Source organism: Lutra lutra, chromosome 9, assembly GCF_902655055.1.
Source record: "Lutra lutra chromosome 9, mLutLut1.2, whole genome shotgun sequence".
In the NCBI taxonomy this organism is placed as follows: domain Eukaryota; kingdom Metazoa; phylum Chordata; class Mammalia; order Carnivora; family Mustelidae; genus Lutra; species Lutra lutra.
In genome coordinates this window covers 6107226-6123934 of record NC_062286.1, presented here as the reverse complement: position 1 = coordinate 6123934, position 16709 = coordinate 6107226, and the positions used below count along the sequence as shown (strand labels likewise).

Genomic DNA, 16709 nt, shown 5'->3' with positions numbered 1-16709 from the left:
GATCACCATTTTATAAGTCATTTGTTCTCAGTTTTGAAAATAAGCATTTTTCTTGGAACTCAGGGTAATTGGGGAAATTTACTTGACTTCTCAAATGTCCAGCCTAATCGGGAAGGTTTATTTGGCTTCCACAGTGTCCAGCCACCACCAGATTTTTGGTTAAAGAGTATTTTTGTCATTGACCCCCACCATGTGTGACATTTCCACAGTTCCCAGTTTCCAGAAAAATGAACAAAGGATGGTTCTGGACAGTGAAGTTAACCTCATTGAAGCTCTGATTGTCCTGGGAGGAGACCAGGTTGTTCATCTGGCTCTGTTATTAATGCGTTCAGATTTGGGCAAGTCACCTGTCCTCTAGACAGAAGTTCCTTAATAAGTTAAAGGATCAGTTCCAAAAGTGTATGACCAGTTGTGTTTGTAATGAGTGGGAACCATTAGCAAGATCTGTAAGAGTCGTGGGCAGAGGCAGATACGTCGTCAGAACAGTTGTGGTCATTTACTTTTATTACTTAAGCTCAAAGCCCTGACTTTTCCAAAGGTTTTCTTGGCAACAGAGGAAAACCTTCCAATCCGTTAAATCAGAAGGCACGGCAGCACCCGTTTCCACTGAGGATAGCCCTTAAAGTGAATCTTTGGTGATGAAACAGTCTCTATTGAAGGAAACGTGTTTTCCTTGTGCTTTCCCTGCTTGGTTGGTTGCTTGTGCTGTAGGTGAAATTGAAGGGTTAGAAAATATTAGTACAAACCACCAAGTTTACTGGGCAGGGTTTAACTTCTATAACTTCTCAAATATTATTTCATTCAAAGATCATTAAGGCACATTCAATTTAGCTACCCATTTTAAGCTACAAAAGAAATTACATTAAAATTTTGCCATGAAAATAATTACAAAACTTGTACTTTTTTTTATTCAAGGACTAGATTACATTTAGGACCAAAAAAATCATCCTATTTAAGATTCATCCCTTGTAAATTTTAATTTGTGTGCTCATGGACAGCTCTGGACACTTATACTTTTGTGTTCCCTTGCTATAAACTTCAAAATTGTTAGATAATTGGCTGTAAGAGTTCTGCGTTATAACTGAAAGAAAAAAATGACTGGAGAGAATAATTGTTTTGGAATGGCACCTGTTATTGTGTCAAGGAAGGATTTGTCTGGAATTTTGAATATAAACCAGTATTTTATGGAGTTTTACTCAACCAGCAGTTGTCCGTCCTGGCTAAAATTGAGTACATCAGATTTAACATAGGTGCGGAGTTCTACATAACACTGTGAAATGTAATCTTAACTGCCCTCAAGTACCTTATTAAACGCTTACTCTGAACCCGGTGTACATTTAATGAATGGCTGATGATTTCTACAAGATTCTGAGATGCAGAAAATTCTGCTTTCTGCAGCCGTCCTTGTAAAAGTGGGTCAGTATCAGTGCACGCTCCTGGTGCGCAAGGAAGAGGTTTGCTAAGTCACACCAGAACTTTGGGTTTAAAAGATCAGCCTGTTGAGGGCCTGCACAGTGCGTCTCTGCAGCCCTGTGTGGTCAAATCAATTTGTAGCAACTCTCCTTATAGAAGAAAATTTAAAATGAAATTTTCCACGTTGGTGTTTTGTAGGAATGCTCTTAAAATCAACGACTAAGCTGCTTTTTGAGGCTCTCGTTGTACAGAGGGTGCAGCCAATGACATTTTAATCGGTGGGCTGCTTATTAATGTTTTTTATATGTTTTCAAATAATATTTATTTTAATAGATTTTTATTATGGAAACCCCAGTAAAGAACTGACAAGCTCTGTAGGTCATTGATTGGGAAGACTTTCTGGAATGGAGCCTGAAGACACACTTACATGCTGACTAGTTTGTCTTGCCTTTTAAACTAACTATACTCATCTTTCTAGTAAAGCTTTTATAAAGCAAAAACAGAACAACCCCAAGACTATATAGTTCTATGAAGAATGGTATAAAGGTCCATGCAAAGTCCCCGTGTAAAGCTTACTCAATGGTGCAAAGCCACCCCTCCACTCCTGGTTTATCAGATTTCGCTACTGTAAGAAGAAGCAGAAATATGAGAAACTGAAAGACACAGAGCGACAGCAGCAGAATGACTGACCATTTTCCTAATAACACGTTTGAGATGGAAAAAGTGACAGGCTGCCCTTGGCGGGAGTCGTAAATGACTGTAGCCTGCCCTGTCTCTATTTTGGGGTAACTTCTTTGAGAAATTAATTTGGTAATATCCCTTTTTGTCCTTGCCTGCTAAAGGACAAACACATGAGAAGAGTTTGACAGACTTTATAAAATAGGCCTCTTCCCAGTTTGAAGTAGTTTTGGTTCTGTAGTTGCAGATTTTGTCCACAAAGTACACCTTCCCCTGACTTTTGGTCACAAGGAGAAAGGAATCCAACATCCCGCCCAAACATGTCCCAAGCCGGTCTCCATCTCTGTCCCCTGGGCGCGACCGCCTCTCAGAACCAGGAGGGTACCCTATAAAACAATAGGGATGAAAGTAAAACCTAATTCAGTTGACCCAAGAGAAGCCCTTCCACATGCAGAGTGAGATGGCGTGAGCTCATTCCTGCCTGCCCTCTGAGAGCCCTGTCGTGGTCTCTGCCCAGGAGTGCTGGGACAGTCCCCCCAGCGCAAGGAGGGCCCCGGTTCCCGCAGCCATCCTTGACCGCGCCTGTCGGCCCTCCCTGGGTGAGACCAGCACGTGGTGTTCTGTGCTTCTTTGTTGTCATTATTCCAAAATATTTTTTTAAAGAAGTGTTATTTTTCAACAGACCCATACATTAGGACTTGTTGTATGGTTCTCAGTTTAAACCACCCCCGTGTCTGTTAGCTGGTGATGTGATGGTTCCATGACCGCTCATTTCCAAGCCGTGTCCTCAGCGCCGCACTGCGGGCTTATTGCTGGGTTTTAAAGATGTTTTTAACTTACACATAAATGTTCTTTTCTAATCTGTGTGTCTTTAAAGATGATTAAAACTGTAGTTTAAAAATACGTGTGCGTGCATGTGTGTTTCCTAATTCCAGAGGCTTTAAATTCCACCTGTAGGACTGAATACTGGGCCTGTCCCATCATGAGAGGTGAAATGCTCTGTTTTTACTAAAGGATTCTTGAATATGATAATTTTCTAAGGCGTTGTTGACTCTTTAACTGCTTAAAAATTATTTAAAACAAACTGTAGTCACACTGTAAGCACTTGGGAGGCAATTCAAACAACCTCAAATTAGGGGCGCCGGCTGGCTCAGTCAGTAGAAGGTGGGACTCTTGATCTCAGGGTAATGAATTCAAGCCCCACATTGGGCGTAGAACTTACTTTAAAAAACAAAACCGGGGGCACCTGGGTGGCTCAGTGGGTTAAAGCCTCTGTCTTCGGCTCAGGTCCTCAGGTCGTGATCCCAGAGCCCCCCATTGGGCTCTCTTTCTGCTCAGGAGGGAGCCTGCTTCCCTTCTTCTCTCTCTGCCTGCCTCTCTGCCTACTTGTGATCTTTGTCTGTCAAATAAATAAATAAGATCTTTAAAACAAACAAACAAAAAAACAAAACCAGGGCGCCTGGGTGGCTCAGTTGTTTAAGCGTCTGCTTTCGGCTCAGGTCATGATCCTGGAGTCTTGGGATCGAGTCCCGCATCAGGCTCCCTGCTCAGCAGGTCTGCTTCTCCCTCTGACCTTCCCCCTCCCATGCTCTCTCTCTTTCTCTCTCTCTCTCCCAAATAAATAAATAAAATCTTAAATAAGAATTAAAAACCAAACCAAACCCTTACATCCATGGAGGCTATCTATAGCAGAGCACAAGGAGTCAGCCCCGTGAGGGTCCTGTGCCATGATTCCAACCTGGAATGTGTTTCCAGAGGCTCTTCTGGACTCTGCCATGACTGTTGTGGAGGAAACCTCTGTTAATGTGGACCGTTGTACAAAGATGCTAGGCTGAACATGTCCAAGACAATCCCATCTTGGTGTTTTCTCGCTGGAAGAACTTAGACTGTGATGGCAGTTTTAATGACCCCATTTTGAGATTCAGGGCTGTGCGGAAATTGGGTCATGACCGAGAGCAGTAGGGACACAGCAGCCAGAGCTGCGCCGGCCCATCCGTTCCCCGTGTATATCCTGACAAGCGCGACAGTGTGGGTCACTGAATTGACTTCACGGTATGGAAGACCCCCTATTTCATATAGATGGACATCGTAATGGATTTTATCTTTTTCTTTGAGCTGTTCATTCCACAATTATTTAATGACTTCCCACCCACGTGCTGGTAGCTACAAAATAAACCACTGGCCTGGGCTTCAGGAAGCTAATCAATGATCACCGCAGAGTACAGTAAGTGCTTTATTCCAGGCGTTCACAAAGGGCCTTTGGAATCGGGAGCGGGTGGGGGGCGGGGGCGAGGCGGGGCTTGTGGGGCAGAAAGCCTGGCTCTCGGTCTGTGAGGAAGCCTTCTGCTGGCTGGGAGAGCGCTGGGAGGGGCTCTGATGAGAGGAAGAAGAAAAGCGCAGGTCAGGAATGTCACAGTATTGCACACAAATAGGAGAAAGAGCAGTTTAGACCCACTGTGTGCCAACTGTCCAACAATAACATATCTTCCCTCCAATCAGAAAAAGGCATAATGGGAAAAATGGAATTTAGACAATTTTTAAAAAAAAAATAAAACTTTGCGAAATATTTCAAGTGTATAGTCCACTACAGAGCAGCTTGGATCGAACAGGTGCTTCCACCACAGTAGATTCAAAATGTACCTTTTTTTCTCTTTTTTTAATAAAAAGCACACTGCCCATAAGACCAGCATCCCTTTCCCTCCTCCCTGTCTCGGAAGTAACAACTGTGTCCGTATGAACCTCTTTTGGTCAGCTTTTCATTTGGTTGCCTTCCTTTTAAACTTAGCTGTGTGACTTTAAAAATAATTTTGTGTTCTGTTTCGTGTAGCTGCTCTAGGTATCTCTAGCAAGATGGCCTGTGTTGGCTCAGGCTGCTCCTAGGGCCAGATGCCAGCTCAGACTGGTAATGTCATTAAAATACTGCAGTTCTCCCTCCTGGTAAAATCTTTTCTATTTTCCTATGATGTGTCTTTTATTTTTCAAGTATGTTTTTGTTTTGTGCTTGTGTGATCTCTTCGTGTCCCACCCTTCAGAGCAATACCGATGGCGTCCATTAGCACAGGCTGAGACCCACGGTCCGGAGGAAGGCAGGTCCTGATCTGCCGGCCAGGGCGGAATGGGGTGCCCTGCATCCAGTAGGGGGGTGCCGTCACTGGTGGCATCGCTTCTGGCAGGGTGAGTGTGAGATCCTAGGATCTGAGCTGAAGTGCCGGATATTCATACCATCAACGGGAAAGGCAGCTGCCCAGCGCCCAGAGACCGAGAGCTGCTAAGATGAGGTCCCCTCCACTGGCCAAGGGGCCACCAATCCCTCAAGAAAGATGAGTTCCTGTTGGTCACAACTTTTAAATTTGTGAATCATCCTTCTGAGGAAGAATGTTATAAACACTGCCTTGGGTTTGAGCTTCTCCCATCCAAAAAGAAAACAACCCCCCCAAAAAAACCCCCCAAAACAGACAAGTACTGGAAAACCATCCTACAGTCCACAGCCTGTACAATAAAGCTGCTTAAAAGAGAAGTCAACACAGGCCCCTGCTTCCCTACTCGACCCCAGCCCTCTACCGAACACCGCATAAGGTCATTTTTGACCTCTGTTGCTGAATCGTGGTGCTTGGTTTTCCTTGTTCGTGTCATGTGCCCTTTGCAGCATTTGGCTCTGTCGACCACTGCCTTCTTGAGATCTTTTCTCTGCTTCTGTTAACCTGTCCTTTGCTTCTCCTGCTGTCTTTGGGGGATCACTGTCTGCAGAACCGTCACACCGGATTCCCCGTCCGCACGCCTATCTGTTCTACTTCAGTGTCCATCCTACCCTCCGCACCTAAAAACCACAGGCATCCCAAATTTAGGACAGCAAACTCATCATCTAGTTTTATCACCGCAGAACCTGTGATTGCTCTCGGAGCGAGTCTCATGAGCTCTCGTGAATAGTTCTCTGGTTACCCAGGTCAGAAACCCATGCACTGGGGCGCCTGGGTGGCTGAGCTTTAGGGTTAAGCCTCTGCCTTTGGCTCAGGTCATGATCTCAGGGACCTGGGATCAAGCCCCACATCGGGCTCTCTGCTCAGCGGGGAGCCTGCTTCCCCCTCTCTCTCTCTCTGCCTGCCTCTCTGCTTACTTGTGATCTCTTTCTGTCAAATAAATAAAATCTTTAAAAAAAAAAAAAGAAAGAAAGAAAGAAGGAAACCCGTGCACTACACTTAGCCTGAAATTTATGTCAGAATCCTAACCCCAGTGTAAGGGTGTGAGGAGGTGGGGCCTCTGGGAGGTGCTAAGGTCATGAGGGTGGGGCCCTCAAAATGGGATTCGTGCCCTTGTAAAGGAGAACCCAGAGAGCGACCTTGCTGCTTCCACCACGGAGGGCACAGCGTAAACGTTGGCAGACTGCAACCTCCAAGAGGGCCTCTCACCCGGACTTGACCAAGCTGGCACCCTGATCTTCGACTTCCAACCTACTGAACTGTGAAAAATAAGTTTCCGTCTGTTATAAGCCACCCAGTCTATGGTTCTTTGTTAAAAAGCCTGAATGGACTAAGGCACCCCCTCTTATTATGCTCCAGTCCTGTTGGATAATTATGCTTCCTCCAATCTCTCTCTCCTGCCTCCCAGCCTTTGTATCTGCTGTTCCTTTACCCAGAATTCTCCTCCATACCACATCCCCGCGACCTTTCCCACCTAGCTAACGCTGGGTTCATCGCCAGGATACGGCCTCCTCACTGTCGCTAGTCAGGGAACGTTCAGTGAGCTTATACTATGTGCCGGGAATAATGACGAATGCTGAGCATTCAAACATGACCTACTTCTCTCTGGGGCCGAGGCATGAGCCTGGCCCTGCCTCAAGCCAGCCCCCGGGCTCATTGTGCTAGCATTTGAAACGTTCTTTCAGTCATTAGACGCATAAAGCTGTCAAAAAGGAAGTTCCCTCCTGCCAAAGTTAATTCAAGAGAGAAACAGCGAGCACATCGCAATGGAGAGGAGTTCTGGGAAATAACCTGACTGGTACAACTCAAAACTGTCAAGGTCATCAAAAATAAGGTCTAAGAGGGGCGCCTGGGTGGCTCAGTGGGTTAAAGCCTCTGCCTTCGGCTCAGGTTGTGATCCCAGGGTCCTGGGATCGAGTCCTGCATCGGGCATTCTGCTCAGTGGGGAGCCTGCTTTCTCCTCTCTCTCTGCCTATTTGTGATCTCTGTCTGTCAAATAAATAAATAAAATCTAAAAAGAAAAAACAAAACTTTAAAGAGCAAAAGACTGTTGTTTGTTTGTTTGTTTTAAATAAGGTCTAAGAAATTGTCACTGTCAAGGGAGCCCAAGGAGACATAATGACTAAATAGGTACTAGATCCTACTTGGGGTTCTGCAAAGGCCATTAGGCTAAAAGAAAGGCTAAGGAAATCTAAATAAAGTGTGGGCGGTAGTCAGTCATGTATCAGCGCTGGTTAAAAGTTATAACAAATGTACCATCTAAGGTAAGATTCTGGCAGTTTGGGAAGGAGAGCCTCAGGTGGTATAACCGCTCAAGCATCCAACTCTTAGCTTCTGGTCAGGTCTTGGTCTCCGGGTCTGATTCTGGGTCGTGGGATCAAGCCTGTGTTGGAGCTGAGCGTGGGATCCGCTTAGAATTTCTCTCTCCTCCTCCCTCTGCCCCTCCACTCCATGCACACTCTCCATGTGTCTCTCAATAAATAAATAAATCTTCAAAAAAAACCTGGGGAACATGGGGTATGTGGGAACACTGCTATCTTTACCACAGTTTCTGTAAATCTAAAACTATTCTAAAAGAAAAAGCATATGTATCTCTATCCATTTATAGGTAGATAGATTTAAGGGATCTAGCACATACAATTACCAACACACCATACTTTGTTGTTGTTGAATCCCTGTGCTTTTAAAGAACAGCGCTCTAACTGTAGCGATCGTCCAGTCCTGATTCCAGACCCGGGGCTAAGCAAGTAAGGGAAATGACTAAGACCGTGGACTGAGGTCCTGGGATCGGCACCCAGTGCCGCCAGGACAGATGGAGCCTGTGTACCTGGGTGGGGGGGCGCGGATGGAAGCTGGAGGTGTGGCTGAGAACACAGTGTTTGAAATGGAAACTTCTGGTGGACGACTAGGTCTGAAGAACGCCAGCTGGTGGCCTGACTTAGAACGGCGACAAGATCATCCCTGGAAGGCAGGTCCGGGACCCGGGAGGCCGGAGTGCTGGCAGGTTCTTCTGTAAGGATGTTGAAATCATCAGGGATCGTGCCCCGGAAAGAATAATGCTAACCAGGTTCCAGTATTTTCTAGTGGGGAGTGACCCAGGTGTCGGCAGCAAGGGGGGACAGCAAGTCTACTGTTTTAGGAAGGAAGCAGGGAAAATTTTTTGCATGTGACAATGAGAAGGAAGCAGGGGATCTTCTTCACCTCCAGGCCCAGTGATGAGAGAGGGAAACCAGCTAACAGTTAAGGGGTCTGCAAGGAAAGGTATGACCCCACGAGAGATCTGGGTTTTCATCAGAGCGAACACAGAAGGAAAGTAGTTGAGGAGGCATGGGGTATTTTACTAACAAAGTGACATAAATTCCTGGGACAGTGGAAGGTTTGGGGGAGTGGGGGGAGGGTGTGGAAGAGAAGCAGTACTGAGCTGCACGGGGTTGCAAGGGTTCCACTTTTAATACTGATGAAAACAGAGATGATCCGGAAAACATAAATATATTGAAATGCTATGCTCTAGAGAAAAGAAACTTCCACGCAGTCACTGTGGCAGCGTGAAGTCTGGATGGCTTAGCCATTAGTACAGGAATTTCCACCAAAAGGCACTGCCATCATAGACTAAAAATACGTATTCATACTGGTTTATGGGTCCAAATTCCTAATGGAACAAAACGTCAGGAGCACATGATTATCAGAATAAAATTCCGTAGTTCTCCATCGTTAGTCAGTTTCTCCCTGAGCGAACTGATTCAGAAAGTCAGATGAGAGTCATTCGGGCTGTTTCCTTACATTGGATGTATTTTGAACCATCCTCTTGTCTACTTTTCTGTTATTCTTGATAAAAGTTAATCAAAGTTTTTATTAATTTTATCTGTTTATGGCCTACCTGTGCCCCTGAAGGAAAATTACTTTCAGGAAAAGCCTGTGCCCCAGTATAAAGGAGGAGAAGTCCATGTGACTTACTCATTACCACCTCAAATACACATACAAATGTACCGTATTTTCTGTTTTTGTGGCTTGGAGTGAGGCTCAGCGAACACGCAGCTTACTTGATCTGCATATTAACTGCATCCTTAATTTCTCTTTCTGGGACACCTGCATGGCCTAGTCAGTTAAGCGTCTGCCTTGGGCTTAGGTCATGATCTCGGGGTCCTGGGATGGAGCCCCGAGTCAGGCTTCCCGCTCAGCGGGGGAGTCTGCTTCTCCTTTTCCTATTGCCTCCCGCTCCCCCTGCTTGTGCGCTCTCTATCAAATAAATAAATAAAATCTTAAAAAAGAATTAAAAAAAGTCTTTCGTTCCTTATTCCTGTTGTCTCTTTAAGTCAGCCTCTTAGGTTGGCCACGTGAAAATGTGTCTGGCCTGCTGGTAGCCTTGTTTGACTTAAGTAGAGGTGCAAACAACTAAAAATCAGTCTTTTTCATCCAGATGGCCAACAGACACATGAAAAAGTGCTCCATATCACTCAGCATCAGGGAAATACAAATCAAAACCACAATGAGATATCACCTCACACCAGTCAGAATGGCTAAAATTAACAAGTCAGGAAATGACAGATGCTGGCGAGGATGTGGAGAAAGGGGAACCCTCCTACACTGTTGGTGGGAATGCAAGCTGGTGCACCCACTCTGGAAAACAGCATGGAGATTCCTCAAAATGTTGAAAATAGAACTACCCTATGACCCAGCAATTGTACTACTGGGTATTTACCCTAAAGATACAAACGTAGTGATCCAAAGGGGCACGTGCACCAGAATGTTTATAGCAGCAATGTCCACAATAGCCAAACTATGGAAAGAACCTAGATGTCCATCAACAGATGAATGGATAGAGAAGATGTGGTATATATACACAATGGAATACTATGCAGCCATCAAAAGAAATGAAATCTTGCCATTTGCGACGACGTGGATGGAACTAGAGGGTATCATGCTTAGCGAAATAAGTCAATCGGAGAAAGACAACTGTCATATGATCTCCCTGATATGAGGAAGTGGAAATGCAACATGGGGGGTTAAGGGGGTAGGAGAAGAATAAATGAAACAAGATGGGATCGGGAGGGAGACAAACCATAAGTGACTCTTAATCTCACAAAACAAACTGAGGGTTGCTGGGGGGAGGGGGGGAGGGAGAAGGGGGGTGGGGTTATGGACATTGGGGAGGGTATGTGCTATGGTGAGTGCTGTGAAGTGTGTACACTTGGCGATTCACAGACCTGTACCCCTGGGGATAAAAATATATGTTTATATAAAAAAAAAATCAGTCTTTTTCTTGTGGACTGATAATTAACTCTGTTATAACTTTCTTTCCTCCAGCTCTCTCACTCTGTCTGTCTCTCCCTGTCTGTCTCTCCTTCTCTCTCCCCACCCCAGCTGAGCACAGGGTTTTAGATTCCTTCTCTTTCTGGTGCCATCCCAGGGTGAAGAAACTTCCTTCCTTGTGTGTGTGTGTGTGTGTGTGTGTGTGTGTGTGTGTGTGTGTTAATGCAGAAGGAACATACTAATTAAACTGGTCAGGGAGGACACTGGCATAGATACCTTGAGAAGTGCTAGCAATGCCATCATCAATTAAGGATGAAATGACGTCTCATGAACATCCCTGTTCCCCTGCTGCTTTCCAGTGATAGATGTTTAAAGGAATAACTTGGGTCAATAAAGTTTTTGCTTCAAATCTGTTCAAAAGTTAGAGAATTCTATGTGATGAGATTAGGGGAGATACCTCTTCGAATTTTTTGTTTTACCAATTCTTCATAATGAACATATGTTCCTTTTTATAATCAGAGGAAAGCTGTTTCAAAAGCAAGATAGTGTATAACTTCTTAAGATATCTTTTTTTTTTTTGAAAGATTTTATTTATTTGACAGAGAGAGAGAGACAGTGAGAGCAGGAACACAAGCAGGAGGAGTGGGAGAGGGAAAGCAGGCTCCCTGCTGAGCAGGGAGCCGGATGAAGGGCTGGAGCCCAGAACCCTGGGATCATGACCTGAGCCGAAAGGGAGATGCTTAACCATCTGAGCCACCCAGGTGCCTCAAGATTTCGTTTTAAAAAAGATTTTTATTCATTTATTTCTTTTAAAGAGAGAGAGACCATGAGACTGAGTAGGGGGAGGAGCAGAAGGGGGAGGGAGGGAGAGGGACAAGCAGACTCCCCGCTGAGCTCAGAGCCCGAGGGGGGCTTGATCCCAGGACCCTAAGATCATGACCTGAGTGGAAACCAAGAGTCAGATATTTAACTGACTGAGCCACCCAGGAGCTCCATAACTTTTTAAGATTTCTATGGAAAATCTGATATACAAGGAAATTGAAACCATGTGAGGAGCTTGGACTGCTGAAACCCTCATCCCAATATGCTGATATTGTTAAAAAGATGAAAGGGTGATTAAAATTACAGTGTCGATGGGGAGAGCGGTGAGGGATGGAAAGATAACTCCTAGTTTTCCCGCCACATAATAGCACATGACAAGTAGAAAAGCCAGACTCCTGGAGTGATTTAAGCGTTTCTGCTGAAGCAAGAAAGCCCTTAGGATGGGTCTGCCAGAAAGATTTAGGCAAGCTGTACAAACCGCAAAAAGACCAAGGAAAGTGGAAAGAGAGAGATGTTTGGAAGAAAGCTGAAGAGAAGGCATTTCACTTCTATTTTGCAACAGTTACAGTGGGGCAAGATAGGAGTGTTAGAGTCCTTGAGTCTGAAAGGGATAAACAGCATTTGGCACAAGTTAGGGAATATGCATTATCAAAATAGACAGAATTTCCTAAAGGTCCCCGTTATGTTGGTGGAAGAGAATGAGCCGCAGTGGGATTATAAAGTCACTTTCTTGTCCCTCGGGGCTGCACCTGCAAATGCTCGCTGTCTACTTCTTGCTTCCCACCCCTGGATGAAATTTCCAGTAGGACTCATCATTTCATAACTTTTCTCCTCACTCTTCAATCGTATCTAGTCACTTTTAGTCAGTAAAAGTTCTCATTTTGGTTATTAAATGTTTGGCGTGGTATAGCACTAAAACCCTTCCTCAAGTCTCCTCCCTCCCCAGGTCAGACCTGCCATGGAGGGGGAACCCTACCTGGTGAATCTTTTCTCTCCTTCGTTGCTTCTCTTTCCTCCCACTCTGCCATCCTTGGAATCTGACCCTCCTCACCTTCCTCTCATCCTCCATCAAAATGTGGGCTGGAGCAAAGCCTGTTCCCAGTAGTTTCTTTCCAGGTAGTTATCTGGCCTGTTTTTTAAAAAAAATTACTCCTAAAAGAAGAGCTCGTACACGGAGTATCTTCAGGGATTTTCATTTGGGGAAAGGTGTGTGTGTGTGGGGGGGACATTCACTCAGCAGAGGCAATTGTCTTTTCAACATCTGGGACTGAATGTCCCACTTCTAGAAGGGGGTTTGCAAGGCTTTTAAATGAGAACTCCCCAGAGAGGGGCTTGGGACCACCGACGCTGGTAAACGACAGCTTCCTGCCCTACCTCCCCTATCTTGCTTTCTGCTGTATATTCCAGTCCCCCCCGGGAAAAGCTTTCTGGTGTGCTGACTCACTGTCACGCTGCACGGCTCACGTGCTGATGACGGAGCCCCTGGCCTTGCCGTGGAGGGGCAGTTGCACTAGGCAGGCAATGCTGCTGCACTTGCAAAAATTATGGGGTGCAGGGGCTGGAGGGAATGGTGTGAGGAGGGATTATCCTGGGGCAGCTCCTCTCATAGTGGTGTCCCCCAGGCGAAGGCATGCAAGGATTGAAGAACCCCATCTCCCTAAGCCACCATTTCCTTAGCCAACACACTTCTGCGAGACCGTCAGTGCATTTTGACCCAATCCGCGTTTTCTCTTTGTGTCCACATACTCATCAAGAAAACCTGTCTACTGCCTTGCTCACCGCTCAGGGCGCTCTTTTTGTTGAGAGTGCAGGCTGCCTGTCTGGGGCTACGGATCTCTATGAATCCACAAATTCCAATTCCCATGCCAATTTCACAACCAGTGGTCACTAAAACATCACCGGCTGTCCTGTGTGGGCTGTCAAAAGTTATTTGACATAAAAATAGTATGTTCATCTTGAAATCACTGATTTAGGCCCGGTGGGACTCAAACCCAAGTCCGAGAATGGTATGTCATTGGAATCAGCTGGGGAGCTATTTTTAAATCCCCACTGGAGGTCTTAGTTTATATGAAGGCCCGTGAATGGTTCTGATGTGCCAAGGTTGGGGACCATTGAAAAGTATTTCCCAGTGGATCAATCTGGCAACTCCTGGAAAAAGCCAATGAGTAGTCATGGCTCCAACAGATGTTGGCAAGACATGCACGAGACAAGGAGGTGGTACCCCAGATCATATGACAGGATGGTAGATCTTGTGGTTTCTTCCTTTTTGGCTTACTGAGGCCAGACACTGTTCCAAACAGGGTAAGGGCGTGGGTGTGGAATAAGGATGGAGTGAACCTCCTAGCATGGGCAAGACAGGTAAACAGGGTAAATATGCTTTAACACAAGCTCTCTGGGTACCTCTAGGCGCTACGGAGTAAGAAGGTGGATACAGTAGGTGGACTGGCCAGATCTGCTTGAGGTCATCCAGTAAGCTACACAAAATTGGGGACCACTGCAATTGCATCCCTTGGAATCAGCTGGACAAGAGAGAGGGCAGAACGTCTAGGGTTGGAAACAACATTGGGAAAGAACGGAGATGAGACTGAATATAGCACAATGTTCCACGAACTGTAAATGCTTGCCATTTACAAGCATTTGGGGTGGGGACAGGATAGGAGGAGCTTAATGGCCAGAGCGATGGCAGGAAGTCTGGCAAGGGGCCAGCTCCTTAGGAGGCCTGCATGCTAAGTACTTTTTGGGAATTTATTCTATGGAAATGGAAGGCTGCTGAGAAATTTAATCAAAGAAGTGAGCCGAGGGAGCAATCTCCTGTTGAACCAGTGAGTGGGGCACCAGCAGAGGCAGGGTGGGGGTTGGGGGCTCTTAGGATAATCCCGGTGGGAGTTTCTGGAGCCACTGGATCTGAGTTGATGAAGTGGCTGATGGGATGACCTTGGGGAGGTCGGGGGTGGGGGCTGAGCCATATGAAATGACTTCCCAGCTCCGCTCTCGGTGGATGCGGGCAGCAGCCCTTTCCCACACCGCAGCAGTACTGGAGGATCACCACACTGGGTGCGGACGGTGAAGACTCTAGAAACAAGCAGTTGAAGGGAAGTGGAATCTGAGAGCAGCGGCCAGGTAAATGGGAGCGGAAATAGGAAAATGAGAGTCACAGACACCCAGGAAGCTGAACATTTCCAGGAGGGAGTCTTGAAAGGAGTCCACAGTAGGACCCGAGTTGAAAGCTCTCAATTGCTTTCGGCCTCAGGCAAGCCCGAGGTACCTTCCGCAGAGACCCTGGGCTGCCAAGGGGCCTGGCAAGCCGGCAGGGAGGAGGTGGGCTCAAGGAAAGACCAGGATAGATATAATTCCACAGGCGCTCGGACAGGGTGGACACCTGGCTTCCGGGTTCCGGAGGAGAGACTTGGGCGGGCTTTAGTTTGCAATGTATTAGAAATGTTTTCTGAAGCTATAATTGGGTTTATTTCTCCGCCTAAATTTTGATTACAATGGTGAATAGGGACTATAAATTATCATAAAAAGAGTGACACTGACAAGGAAGAAAATATTGCCCGGCGCACTTGCAAAAATACACCCATTTGGAGGTCAGAAGGAGGGGGCGGAGGGCCACCGAGTCCGGGGGTCCGCTGATCCTGCCCCACACCCACCTCGCCCGCCGGCTCCTGGGGCTTTCGGGATCCTCCGCCCTCAGGGGGGCGTGGCCACCTGGAGCCCCGCCCCGCCGCCCGCGGCCACGTGACCTGTCAGTTTGCGGAGAGGGACGAAAATGGCCGCCGGGTTTGGTGAGGGCGAAGCGCTGGAAGCCGCCGCCTCTCCCATTCCCGTCTTCTGACGGCGCCGGCGGCAGAGCAGGCCCTTTCCGTTCGAGCTGTGGGCGCGGTCCTCAGGCCGGACTGTGAGACGGTCAGTGCGATGGTCGGCTCCGCGGCAGGACGGGCAGAGGAGGTGGGGGCGAGGCCCCGCGGGGAGGGGGCGAGGCCCGGTGCGGCGGACCGCGGCCTGGTGAGGAGGGGACGAGGCCGGGTGTGGGGGTCCGCGGCCTGCTGAGGGGGGTGGGTGGGGAGGGGGCGAGGCCGCGACCGGAGTGGGACGGGGTGAGGCCCGGTGTGTCAGGGCCGCGGCCGGCGGGGGAGGGGGCGAGGCCGGGTGTGGGGTCCGCGGCTGGGCGCCCGGGGAGCTCGAGGTCTGGCTTTCCCCGGGAGCCCGCGCTAGCTGGAGCGCGGCGAAGGTCTCGCACTTGGTGTCTCGGGTGGTCAGTCTGGCAGCCCGCGGAGAGGTGCTTGTCTGGGGCAGGGGGGGAGGGAGCATGGGGGAGGGGCCTTAGTGAAACTGTTTTCTTTTGTGCAGCAGCCGCTGGCACACCCTCGAGTCTCGGGACCCGCCGTAGCTGGTACCGTTAGGCAGGTGTTCAGGTTTCTTTCTCCGGGCTTCCGAGGGCCAGGTGGTTCGTTTTCTTCCTTTGCTTTCTTATCGGGCTTCCTTCCTCCGTTGTCCTGTGCAGGCCTTTGAGTGCCTGGAAAAACAGCAGCAAGGCGTTGATTGCGATGCTGACATGATTTACTTAGAGGGAAACGATTTCTTTGTCCGCCGGCAATATTGGATTATTTTTCTTTCAAGTTGTTTTGACATAGAGAAAGCTTTAAACCAATGAAGAACGTTTTCTTAATAATTGTTGATGGATCCATCTCTGCCAGCCGCTAGGGGCGCCGGCTAAAAATGCAGTTTTCCGAGCCTTACCTTCAGAAATCGCTGTTCAGCTGGCTGGGGTGTGGCTCTGGAGTCACGCCTTCCGATTCCACCGGGCGATTCTGATGTTTTGTCATTGCCCACACTTTGACAACACTGAGGACTGAACATCTAAAAATGTTGAAAGCACCTTCGAGAGCTGATGGAGAAGGGGGAGAAGTGGCTGCGGCCGCGGAGTGTTCTTTGTTCTCTAGCTTTAGTCGCATGAAGACTGGTCATCAGAATCATTTTGGGCTGCTTGTTAAAATGTCAATTCTGGGCCCATCCCAGATCTACCGGGTGGGATTCTTTCGGGTAGAAGCCAAGGAATATTTGTATTTGACAGACTTGCCGAGTAGCTCTGGTGTACGCAAGTTTGAGAATCCTCGTTCTGCGTTCTTTGTGTGAATGATATCCAGATGTTTTTTACAAATACTGGTGGATTAACCAACCCATCCTTTTTGGAGCACGTCAAATTCAGCCTGGCCAAAGCACCCCATAGCCAGAGTAGGGAGGTGGTAGGGGGCCATGACCCTGCAGAAAAAAGTCCTCACTTCCTCCTAACTTGCCTTTTGGTTAATGGGTACAACCCTCCTCCAGTCAGGATGTGTGGCATCTAGT

The 16709-nt window shown here is 47.4% G+C and overlaps 1 protein-coding gene across 20 annotated transcripts in view; it reads left to right on the top strand.

Annotated features, from left to right (window-relative positions):
- The first annotated feature begins 15130 nt into the window (after positions 1-15130).
- Positions 15131-16709, top strand: part of KIDINS220 (kinase D interacting substrate 220) — a 108780-nt gene continuing 107201 nt past the window's right edge. For 18 of the 20 annotated variants that reach the window (XR_007129861.1, XM_047743814.1, XM_047743812.1 and 15 more), the window contains exon 1: positions 15131-15266. The gene's annotated coding sequence lies outside the window, so the exon portion shown is untranslated. Of the gene's footprint in view, positions 15309-15342; positions 15366-16709 lie in introns of those variants that run through there. The other 2 variants (XM_047743797.1, XM_047743796.1) reach the window with 2 other exon arrangements.